We start from the raw sequence: 11,093 nt of genomic DNA on the forward strand, positions 1-11,093 counted from the left end.
TACAGAACAGTACCTCAGCCATACTGGGGAGATGACCATCTACCAGGATTGGAGTGGATTTCAAATAATCTCTCAGAAACACACTCTAATGTCTAACAATTTCTAACACCAAGTGGTCCTATCAGGAATTGCCTGACCATCTCATGCTATTTCTCTCCTCTGTGGCTTTGAATAAGTTTGCCCTAAATACCTGGAATAAATCCTTTCCTCTCTCCCACTTGAGAATTCCTACTTTCTTTCAAGACTTAGCTCACATGCCACTTTCATACACCACCTTTCCTGATTCCACTAGCTGTTAGTACTCTCTTTCCACCCTCAAATTACTTTATATTTGTCTATGGGTTTATATGTCAAGGGAGAGGACCTAGTTTTCAATCTTATCTTTATTACTTACATAAGTTTGGACAAATCGCTTCAGTCGTTGTCTAAGTTTCCTTATTTGTAAAATTAATTAACTAATTAATTAATTAATTTTTAAAAAGATAGGCTAGATTACCTCTAACATCCCTTCTAGTTCTAAATGTATGATTCAATGCAGAACTAAGCTTTGAAGGGTCAGACCAGGGCTGAGCATAGAATAATTATTTTCCAAGGTCCTTGCCAACTCCAAAACCCTATGATTCTTCAAATACAGAGTTCACAAAGGCAATATTGACCTATTTCAGGGGTGAAGAGATAAAGAATAATTGCCCACAAAAATATTCTAAAAGGAATAGTATTTTTTTTGATTTCTCATTCCTAAAGGACTCCACTATACAATACACAAAAAAGAAAATACTTAATCACATGAATACATACACAGAATTTCATTTCAACAATGAACATTTTGTATATGCCTAGCTCAGGAATATAAAGATGAACAATAGACAATCCTATCCTTAAGGAGCTTATAATTTAGTAAGAGATATAAGACAAATACAAAAACCATAATGTTGATAAGTGGATTGGAGAGGTTTAAATAGAGTACTGGGAGAAATTTGAGAATGGAGAAATTGATAGCTACTGGGATCAAGGAAGGTTTTATCAAGGAGATAGCACCTAAACTTGGCCTTGAGGTCAAGGGAAGGATGGTGGGGGGTGGGGAGGTTGGGCACACAGGAAGGCTGACAGGCAGGGCAGCGTGCAAAATGGTACACAAACCAAAAAAAGGGGGGGGGCAAATGTCACCCAGGAATCAGTTGGAATCAACCCTGGGAATCTACAGCTTTGACCCACCCAGAAGCCAACATGGCTATAGGTAGGCGGTACTTCCTTTACCCTGCCCCATGGTTTCATAAAATAAGTTGATTGCTGCCCTGCACCCTTCCCCTAATAATTTCAGCCTTAGGCCTCCCCCCAGCCTTATCCTTCCTATCTTTCCTTTGTGCCCATTGAAACCTTCTCCTATTGTTAACACACACTGTACATCCAATGTCTTTTCCTCTTATCTTGCCCCACTTTCTAGTCCTCCCAGAAACCTAGCTTTCTCCTGAAGACACCTTATCTCTTGGTACTCTCTTTAAGGACCCTTCTCCTAAACAACTCCTCCCAGATACATAGGACCAAGGGGGGGAAATGGCATACTCTTTGCTCTCCACCTCCATTGATTATGGCAAACGTTTCTTCTCATCTAAAATTCACTTCATCCTTGTTTTGATTTTTGTCATCCATTTTCCTCCAGGGTATTATATAAAGTTCTTAGCACAATGCCTAGCACATAGTAAGTACAATACATTAGCCCTCATTATCAACATCAAAATTGGTGGTGGTACTAGTACTATCCATTTAGTCTAATCCAGACAAGAGATAATAAGGTCCTAAATCAAGGTGGTAGCCATAAGGGGGAAAGGAAGGGATAGATAAATGAGATACCATAGAAGTAGAATTGACAAGACTTGGCCAATGTTTGGATCTAAGTTTGTGAAGGAAAGAAAAAAGTTAAGAAGAACCTAAGGGTTGGGGGATTTGCAACTAGGAAAAATACCATAAGCAGAAATAAGGAAATTAACAAAAGGGGCTATCTTTTGAAAGATCATGATGTGACAGTTAGTTTACTTTTAAACTTGGTGTGTATGCATGTCCAAGGGAACATCCAAGTAGAAATTGCTAAAAAGCAGTTGGAAGTCAGTACTAAACACACAGATTTGAGTCATCTGTATGTATAGTGGTGATAATTGAAGCCAGGGGAGTAGATGAGATCACCAAGGGAGAGAATAAAGAGGGCCAAATCTTTCAGATTGAATGTCAGTTCTTATATAGAGAAATAGAAACAAACAAAAACTGAAAACACTGAAACCAAATTCTGCTCACAGGATAAACATCTCATGTCTTTCTATAAGGTACTATGCCACATGGCCATAAGAAGCCCATAAACTCAATGACTTTTGTTTCAACCTCATTCTCAATGGAAGAAAACCATTCTACTTTATTTCTTGAAGAACCAAGTCATCTCCTAGCCAGAGAACAAGCAACAAGAAATTTAGTTTCAAAATATCCAAAGGAAAATATGCCTAAAGGTAATGAGGCACAGAGATTTGGTTCTTCTTGGGAAAGTATTTCAACTGTGTACCAAAGCAACTCCACCACCAAGGGAAAATCCAATTCAGTTCAACAATTTCAATTAAATGTTTGTTGAAGGGGAAAAAACAATTATCGTTCTTCCACTACCATTCTTGTTCCTTTACTCCACATCAACCAGTCACTTATACAATTAGAGAATTTAGGAGGCAATTTTAGAGATTACCTAGTCTGACTCCATTATTTTTGTTTTTGTTGTTGTTGTTGTTGTTGTTGTGGGACAATGAGGGTTAAGTGACTTGCCCAGGGTCACATAGCTAATAAGTGTCAAGTGTCTGAGGCTGGATTTGTACTCAGGTCCTCCTGAATCCAGGGCGGGTGCTTTATCCACTGTGCCACCTAGCTGCCCCATGACTCCATTATTTTTAATGGGAAACTGAGGTACCAAGAGGTCAGTTTGCATTTAATTAAGCTGCATTTATTTTTTACATTGCTTTCAAAGTGCCTTTAAATATTTCACATGTGCTATGCCTTTCTGGATAAAATAGACATTCCTTAAACAAAAAATAGCATCTTCTTTCCTCATCTACCTACATGCACATGAAAGGGGGTGCTCTGTGTTGCTGATTATTTCCTAACCAGTTTACACATGCAGAAATGAGGGAGAAAGGGCAAATTATAAAGTAGGGAGAAGTCAAAGAGGGAATTCTTTTGCTTGAAGCAATGCCATAAGTATAAATGAAGAAAAAAACCTGTTCATTAGCATTCCAACATGGTAACTCCCATGAAGTCAAGTGGGCCTAGTGGTCAGATGCTGTGGTATTCAGGAATGTTTTCCTAGGCTTCTGCTCTTTCTAGGATTCCACAGGAACTTTGGTGATGCGGCTTAGGGTAATCTTTACTTGGACAAATCTACAAAATGAACCCCCAACCCAGACATTCCTGCCCATTCCTTACTCCTCTTTTCCAACTTTCCTTTAAAAAAATTATTTTAACATAATAAAAATTTATACTAGAAGAAAATAAGACCAATGTTCTTACCGACAAAAAAAAAAAAGCTGAAACACTTAAGAGAAAGGATAAATAACCCAGAGAGGGATAAGGATTTGAAAGGAGATGAGTTTACAAATTAAGAATACAAACTATTGATACATTTAAAAAAAAAAAACAACAACAACCACAAAACAAAATTCAAAAGCAGGAAAAATGGGAATGAATTATTGGAGAGGCAGTTATAACATAATACATTGTCTTTCTGACTCAAAGAAAATGTTCCTGAGCCAATGTCAGTGGCAAATGTGCTTTAAATTGTTTTTTGAGTAGTGGAGAAGAATTTACATTAAGCTATCCACAATCTCTACAAGTTCTTCTGGTAACCAAAGCAGATATTTATTGTGAGCTTGCCAGGCACAGGCAGAGATCCTCAAGCCATGGGAAAAAATCTTTTTCCTTGGTAGTTATAAAGTTTACTGGCTAGATCTGGGATCTGACCCATGGGCTTCACTGATCTCCTTTTCACCATTTCTAATCAACTAAATTGTCTCAGAAAAAAGGTCAAAGAACAAATGACTTTAGTTTTCTCCAAAGTAGGGGCAACAGAATATCTGCATGGAAGCAGTAATGTGTGATCGATGAACAGGAGGATAAGAAGTTAGGATGCCTCCCCTGTTCCCTCCTTGCTCCGAGTCATGTAGGACCTTGTCTTCAACAATTATGCTAGTCCCCTAGTCACTCTGGACCATACCCTGTTTAACTCCAGTGACTCCCTATTGACTCTAAAATCTTTACTTTATCCTTTTAAAACTTATGATGGGGGCAGCTAGGTGGTGCAGTGGATAGAGCAACGGCCCTGGATTCAGGAGGAGGTGAGTTCAAATCTGGCCTCAGACACTTGACATTTACTAGCTGTGTGACCCTGGGCAAGTCACTTAACCCCCATTGCCCTGCCAAAAAAAACCAAAAAAACCCACAATGGTTCAAACAAAAAGTCACAACTGCAAGGCTCTCCTCCCTTTTTCCTTCCCACTTACCCTTTCAGATTGCTGAGTTTTTTCAAGCTGGAAATGGGAAAGATGCTGGGGAAGGATCATAGCCACACAGATAACCAATTCTCCCTTGCAGAAGGCCCTACTATCAAAACTGATGGGTTCAAACCCCAGAAAGGCACACGTATACATGCCTGTCTAGACAAAGGAGAGATGTACTTAATTGTATAAAACAATGTGCATTTATTAAGTACCTACTATTTTCTAGACACTGGGCAAACAGACAAAAGTGAAAGTGCCTGCTTTCAAGGAGCCTACAATCTGGTGTCAATGAAAATCAGTTCAAATGTAGAAACACAGGAAAAAATCCCCCAATTCTACCTGTTAAAAAAATGGTTATAGTGCTATGGTCTTCTGCGATTTCTATGACATAGATTTCTAGGGTAAAATGGTTAGTTTTACCACAGTGAAAGAAGACTGGATACATTAAAAATGAAAGTAGAAATTAAAAGGAAAAACATTATGGTGAAAAGGAACCCTGGCAACCATGATTAGTTCCAACTTAATCTAATTTAATTTCCCCGTCAAATATATATTGAGATATTCTCAGTATGAGAAATTCCAGTGCAGGAATTCCTTTTGCCACCAGGCAGATTCTGGGCAGCTAGGGGGTATAGTGGATAGAGTGCCAGGCCTGGCTCAAATCTGGCCTCAGACACTTACTGTGTGACCCTGGGCAAGTCACTTAACCCTGTTCACCTCAGTTCATCACCTGTAAAATGAATTGGAGGAGGAAATGTCAAATCACACCAGTATCCTTCCTTTGAAAACCCCAAAACAAAGAGTCAGTCATGAATAAACAAAACAAAACAAACAAACAAAAACCCTAAACAACCAGGCAGATTCCAGCTAACCCATAACTACTTACTAAATAAGTCTTAGGGACTTACTTGAACTAAGTGACTTGTCCAGGATCACACAGCTATTAAAATTCTGAATCTAGATTTGAACCCAAGTCTTCCGTACTCCAACTCCTAAACTGTATCTACTCTTCTATTTTTATTCATATAGATATTGAATACTAAATATCCAGTAGAGGTATTCTGGAAATGTATCAGCATGGAAACCACAGAGAGAAGGGGATGAAAAAAGGGCTTTACCTCACCTCAAACAAGCAATTTTGTAACAGTGCAGCCATCTTCTGGCTGGGAAAAGTTACTTAAGAGTATGGTCTTCAAAGCAATTTTTTAAACGCTAAGCTTGGTAAAACAGGTAATGACAAGCTCCACATGTCTATTCCTATTTCACCAAAATCTGACATACCCACAAAGACCAAAAGTCACAAGACAGAGCATGATCTTCAAAACACTTTTCCCTCTCATCCTCCCACCTGTCTTTCTGTAAAACACTGGTTAATAACTGACAACTATAGCAGTCAGCAAGAAAGAAAGCATTATGTCCCAGAAGCCACTCTACCTTATACCTAATACCTCATAAGGGGCTCTAGAGTACACACTTGCCCATATGAGATAAAAGCCAGGACACAGAAAAGAAAATAGCACTAGATTTTTATACTTCCTGGCTAAACCTAAATCACCTGCATCCATTAAAGGTCATAAAAATAAGAACAGACATGAATTATCCAAAAATGTCCTGTCCTCTAGCCACTATTGGTGGCTACCTTGCCAAAACTCTTCCAAGGAAGTGATTTCTCAGAGAATTAAGACCCAAACCATTTAGGACTTTATAGAAACTAAGCTCAATATTTCAATTATGCCCAAATCAGCAAGTAGTTAGCATGGAGCAAAGACCAAGCATTGAATGGAAGGTTAATGTACCCTTAACTGGATATGGGGCACCCTCCTCCATCAACTGAAACTCTTCATCAGACACTGTAGGGACATTAGCATTTCAACTCTTCTGAAGGAAAGCTGAGCAAAAGGTTGATATGTTATTTTTAAACTGAAAGGAAGTAGGGACAAAAAAAGTCTATTTTGAAAGATCTTAAGGTCCCAGCTCCAAGATGTATGTTTCTATTAAAGACCAAAAAATATGTATGCATTATACGTATATATATCTGAATGTATATATAAATAAATACTGAGGCCACACTTTCAAGACACAAAATACTAGAAATTTAAATGCTGATCAGAATTTTTTTATTAAATCTTATTACCTTCTGGTTTGTATCAGTGACTAGAAATAGACAGATGTCATTCATTAATTTCACTACCCTGCCCCCTCACCCCATCCCCTTTAGCAATCTTTGTCATTTCCATCTTGGTTATAAATGAACACCTATTAGTATTTCAAAGCAGAATGGACTTCCTCAGGAAGTAGTGGGGTTTCGGTTAATAGAAGCAATCAAGTGAAAGTTGGATGAGTACTTGTCAGGGTAATTGTAGAGGATATTTGTTATTTGTATAGTGTTTGCACTATTCAGAAATCTCTCACAATAAACATTATATGAATATATTTATATCAAATGAATAAATGAATGAATGAATGAATGAATGAATGACTACCTCTTATATGGGCTCTAGGTACATGTAAACCAAGCAGGTAGATTTTTTTTCTATGATATATCCATGGAATTGACTGTGGTGGAAACAAGCTAGGCATACAAATGAACAAACAAATAATTGAGAAGGTCTTGACATAGAATACCTCTTATAGAATACACCTTATAGGTAATACTGCCGAACTCCCTGAAGCTTCCCAGCCCAACAGAAACAACATCTCCTGTGGTCTCTGAGGAGGTTAAATCCTTTTGTGTTTCATGGGCCCCTTCTGTATAGTCTGGTGAAGTTTATGGGCCTCTTCTCAGAATGATTTTAATTATAAAATAAAATACATATGTTTACAAAGAAACTCAATTTATATTGCAATTGTTATCAAAATGTATTAAAAAATTCAAGATCTTAGCTTAAGAAATCACTGCTTTAGAATAAAAAAGACTTGAAAAAAATAAAGGATAGAGATGAAAGGAATAAGCATTTATTAAGTACCTACTATGTTCCAGGCACTGTGGTAAGCTCTTTACACATCTTACCTCATTTAGAGGGAAGGAGGGAGGAATGTTGGAAGGAGGAAGCAGTAAAGAGGGAAAGAGGGGGGAGGAGGAGGAGGAGGAGGAGGAGGAGGAGGAGGGAGAGAGGAAGAGAGGGAGAGGGAGAGAAGGAGAAGGGGGGACAAGGGGAAAAGGAGACAAAGAAAAAGGGAAAGATAAAGGGAAAGAACCATAACCACACTCCCTCCTCAAAGGGACCCAACTTCCTATTTCAGGACCCTTTTATTTCTTGGTGTTTTTTCCCCCAATGACTATTAGTCGATTGTTTGAAGAGAGTATTTTGATTATATCTCAGATCTGAACATTTCAAATTGTAAATTATGGTCAAGAAATGAATGAGGGAATGTCTATTATAATGTCAAAACAGAATCGAAGCTTTGTCTTTTTCAAAAAGCTCCTGGTTCTTTCAAATCAGGGGAACAAAGAGGGTACTAATCTACCACCAAGGCTTGAATGAGACGTAGGGTGTGCGTCACACACAACCTCACCCAGGTTTTTGAAAAAAACAACTCAAACGGGACAGTTTCAGGGATAAAAGTGAAAGGGGATAAGGGTCAGCTCCAACCATATTTCCACACACACCCCCACCCCTAAAAAGCTATTCCTTACCATACATGGAACTTAAAGTTCGTGTGCTTTAAACGGGGGATAAGAACGTGTATACACCCTCTAAGATGCTTATTGCCTCTTTACAAGGATAACACACTCCCCAAATTTCACCCCAACTTCCTAGTCCCAGGCAGAGAAATTTTCCGTCCAACCCCATACCGCCTCCAACTGGCTTCCACCTGCGGCTATGGGAGCTTGTAAATCTTCCCAAGGATGGATGTCTTCAGGACAAGTAGTAGAAAGGGAAAGGAGGGAATCAGTGGAAGGACCTAATAAAGTATAACATGTCCAGGCTGCTTGCTCACTCCCTCCATCCTTTTACCCAGAAACCTGCCTCCAGCAGTTCTTGCCCTGCTTAGCAAGCGGCTCGTGGGCTCTCAAAACGGGATGCTGGACCAAATAACCAAGTTCCACCCGCCACTTCAACACCACCGGCTGCCCCTTTCCTGGCTAAAAGTACTAATTATCCTTGGTATACATTATATGATGTATTACAGCGTAAAATGTATATTCTATACACACGCCTCCCAATTCCTGCGTGGAGGAGGTTTGTTGTAGAGGGAGTTTGGATTAAAACGGACTGGACTTCAATGCTCATTGACAACTGGAAAACTCTGCTTCATCCTTTCTGCTCCGAGCCCCATAGTTACAAGAGGAGACCACCATCACCATCACCACTCCCCAGGCCTCCCGCCGCCCTGACCTTGGCACCAGAGTGGGCTACAGAAGGGCAGATGAGAGATGTCAAATCCCCTCCTGACCCTCCCCCAGGTCTACAGAAGGTGGCTCGAAGGCAGGATCCAGCAGGGGATAGAGGAGCCCCAGTTGGGGGAGGGAGGGATGGGTAGCTGCGCAGGGGGGGGCAGGGGACTGGAGCCTAGACTGCACCCCCCCCCCCCAACTTTCAGAATTGCTAAGGGTTGAGTAAGGGAGGCGGGAGAGCAGGGTGCCTGCCTGCCTCGCGAGGCTCACTATTCGGCAGGAAGTTCCCTGGGCTCCACTGAGCATGCTCTCGTCGTTTTTTTCCCCTCCTCCCTTTCCCTTTCCCCCCCTTCTCTCGCCTCTCGCTTTTCCCAGACTCATAAACCACCCCGAGCTGGCGGGCTCACAATCTGGCAACGGCGCTCACAGGTCTCGCTAACCCCCTAAGTGGGCACACTGGCCAGCGTAGCCCTGGGGCGGAGGGGAGAGAGGAGGCCGCAAAGGGCCAACATTGCCCATAGCCCCAAGCTCGTCGCATCTACAGCCCCAGTCTCCGTGGGAAGCACTCGCTTTCTGCCCCACCATCCCACTCCCAACAACCCCCCACGACCACCCCGTTCTCCTTTCTCCGGGAGTCTAATAGAGATCTCCTCTCCAGTTCCCTCATACCCTGAACCAGGAAGAGACCCCTTGGCCCCCCGGCATCCTAGTGGCAGGAGAGCCTGCGCCCTCACCTCGACTTCAGGAGGACTCCCGTGGGTGGGCAAGGCTGGCTCTTGGAGTCTCCCATTTTTAATAGTCACTCATCCTCCTGCCCACCCTTGGACTTCTCTCCTGAAGGGGATGCCCGTGGGCTTCCAACATCCCAAACACGCCTCAAACAACCCTGAAAGCTGTCCCCCTCTCTCTAGGGAGGAGCAGACCCAAGCTCAGCTGCCCGTCCCACGGGTGGGACTGCGGAGGGGGCACCAGGGCGCCGGTCTCCGGGCAGTAGCCCACCCCGTCTCCGAGTCCCAAGGTCCTACCCGAGCGGCCCGAGCGCTGGACAGCCGCAGAAGGAGGGCAAAGCCGGAGAGGCTCAGGAGCTGCCACTCGGTTCTGCCCCTCGGCTTGTACGAGTCACCCCGTTCCTCTCTTTCTAGAGGCAGAGCAACCCTTCTCCAGCGGGGCGACGGGATTGCGTGCTGGGGTTTGAAAGCAGAGGAGATGGGGAGGAGATGGGGGCGTGCATCCTTCTCTAGCCCGAGAGCAACAAAAATCATCGCAGACGCTTCTTACCTCTCGGGCTGCCTCCCTTCTCAGAAGCAGCAGCAAGCAGCCCCTGGAGGAGCTGTTCACCCGTCGTCCCTTATAAGAGCCAGTGTGCAAGGATGCGGGGTTGGGCAGGCAGGAGGTCACACCGCCCGCAGGCTGCAGCAGCAGCAGCAGCAGCAGCAGCAGCAGCAGCAGCAGCAGCAAGGACCGCTGAGCCTGCCTCGCGAGCTACCTGGGAATGGAACCAGAGCCCGCGAGCCGCCGCCGCTAAAGCTGCAGGGTCGTGGAAACGGGCCGAGTCAGGGACAGTCTGCAAACTCCTAGACTTGGCAGGGACCGTACACACAACGCGCGAACACACTTTCCAGAAAGGGAGATACGCTGTCAGGTTTGCAAGGGCTCGGGGCGAGGGTTCCTCTGCAAATTCCTCAACCCTCCCCTTCCTACCCCACCTCTCCAACTTCTGCCGGCTCCTGGGCCATAGCAAAAGAAGACCTGGATTCCGGCCAGGGACTGTCTGCAAACTCCCCGCCCTTTCAGTTACTGTGCACAACCAATTCTGAACCGGGGAGTTTCAGGGACGGTCTACAAATTCCTAAACTTACTATAGAAGCATTCTCCACCTCCTGCCTCTCTCCTGCTCCACTGCCTCCTCCCCCACCCTTCGCCCCTTTTCACCCAAAAGTCAGAAATTAAATGGGAATCACTTGACACCTCTGATTGAAGAATTAACTAAACTGGTACTAAAGTCAAAGGCATTTCTCAAATTCTCGCTTGAGCAAAAATCTCTCATAATAATCTAATACTGACTTCATAATAATCTAATACAGACTTCGAAAATTTGAATTGGTTCAGCCTTGTATTAAATAGGGAGGGAGGCAGCATAGTGGAAAACCAATGGTTTAAGGATGAAGAGACCTGGGTTCTGACTGACTTACACACTGACCTTGGGTAAGTCACCTAACCTTTCTCCCTTT

General features: G+C 42.9%; 1 protein-coding gene across 2 annotated transcripts in view; it reads right to left on the reverse strand.

Moving 5' to 3' along the window:
- The window catches only part of MGAT5 (alpha-1,6-mannosylglycoprotein 6-beta-N-acetylglucosaminyltransferase), a 399,298-nt gene extending 388,721 nt beyond the window's left edge, over positions 1 to 10,577 (reverse strand). For both annotated transcript variants that reach the window (XM_043993188.1, XM_043993187.1), the window contains exon 1: positions 10,141 to 10,577. The gene's annotated coding sequence lies outside the window, so the exon portion shown is untranslated. The remainder of the gene's footprint in view (positions 1 to 10,140) is intronic.
- Positions 10,578 to 11,093: the final 516 nt, after the last annotated feature.

The sequence above is a fragment of the Dromiciops gliroides genome, chromosome 3, assembly GCF_019393635.1.
Source record: "Dromiciops gliroides isolate mDroGli1 chromosome 3, mDroGli1.pri, whole genome shotgun sequence".
Taxonomy (NCBI): Eukaryota; Metazoa; Chordata; class Mammalia; order Microbiotheria; family Microbiotheriidae; genus Dromiciops; species Dromiciops gliroides.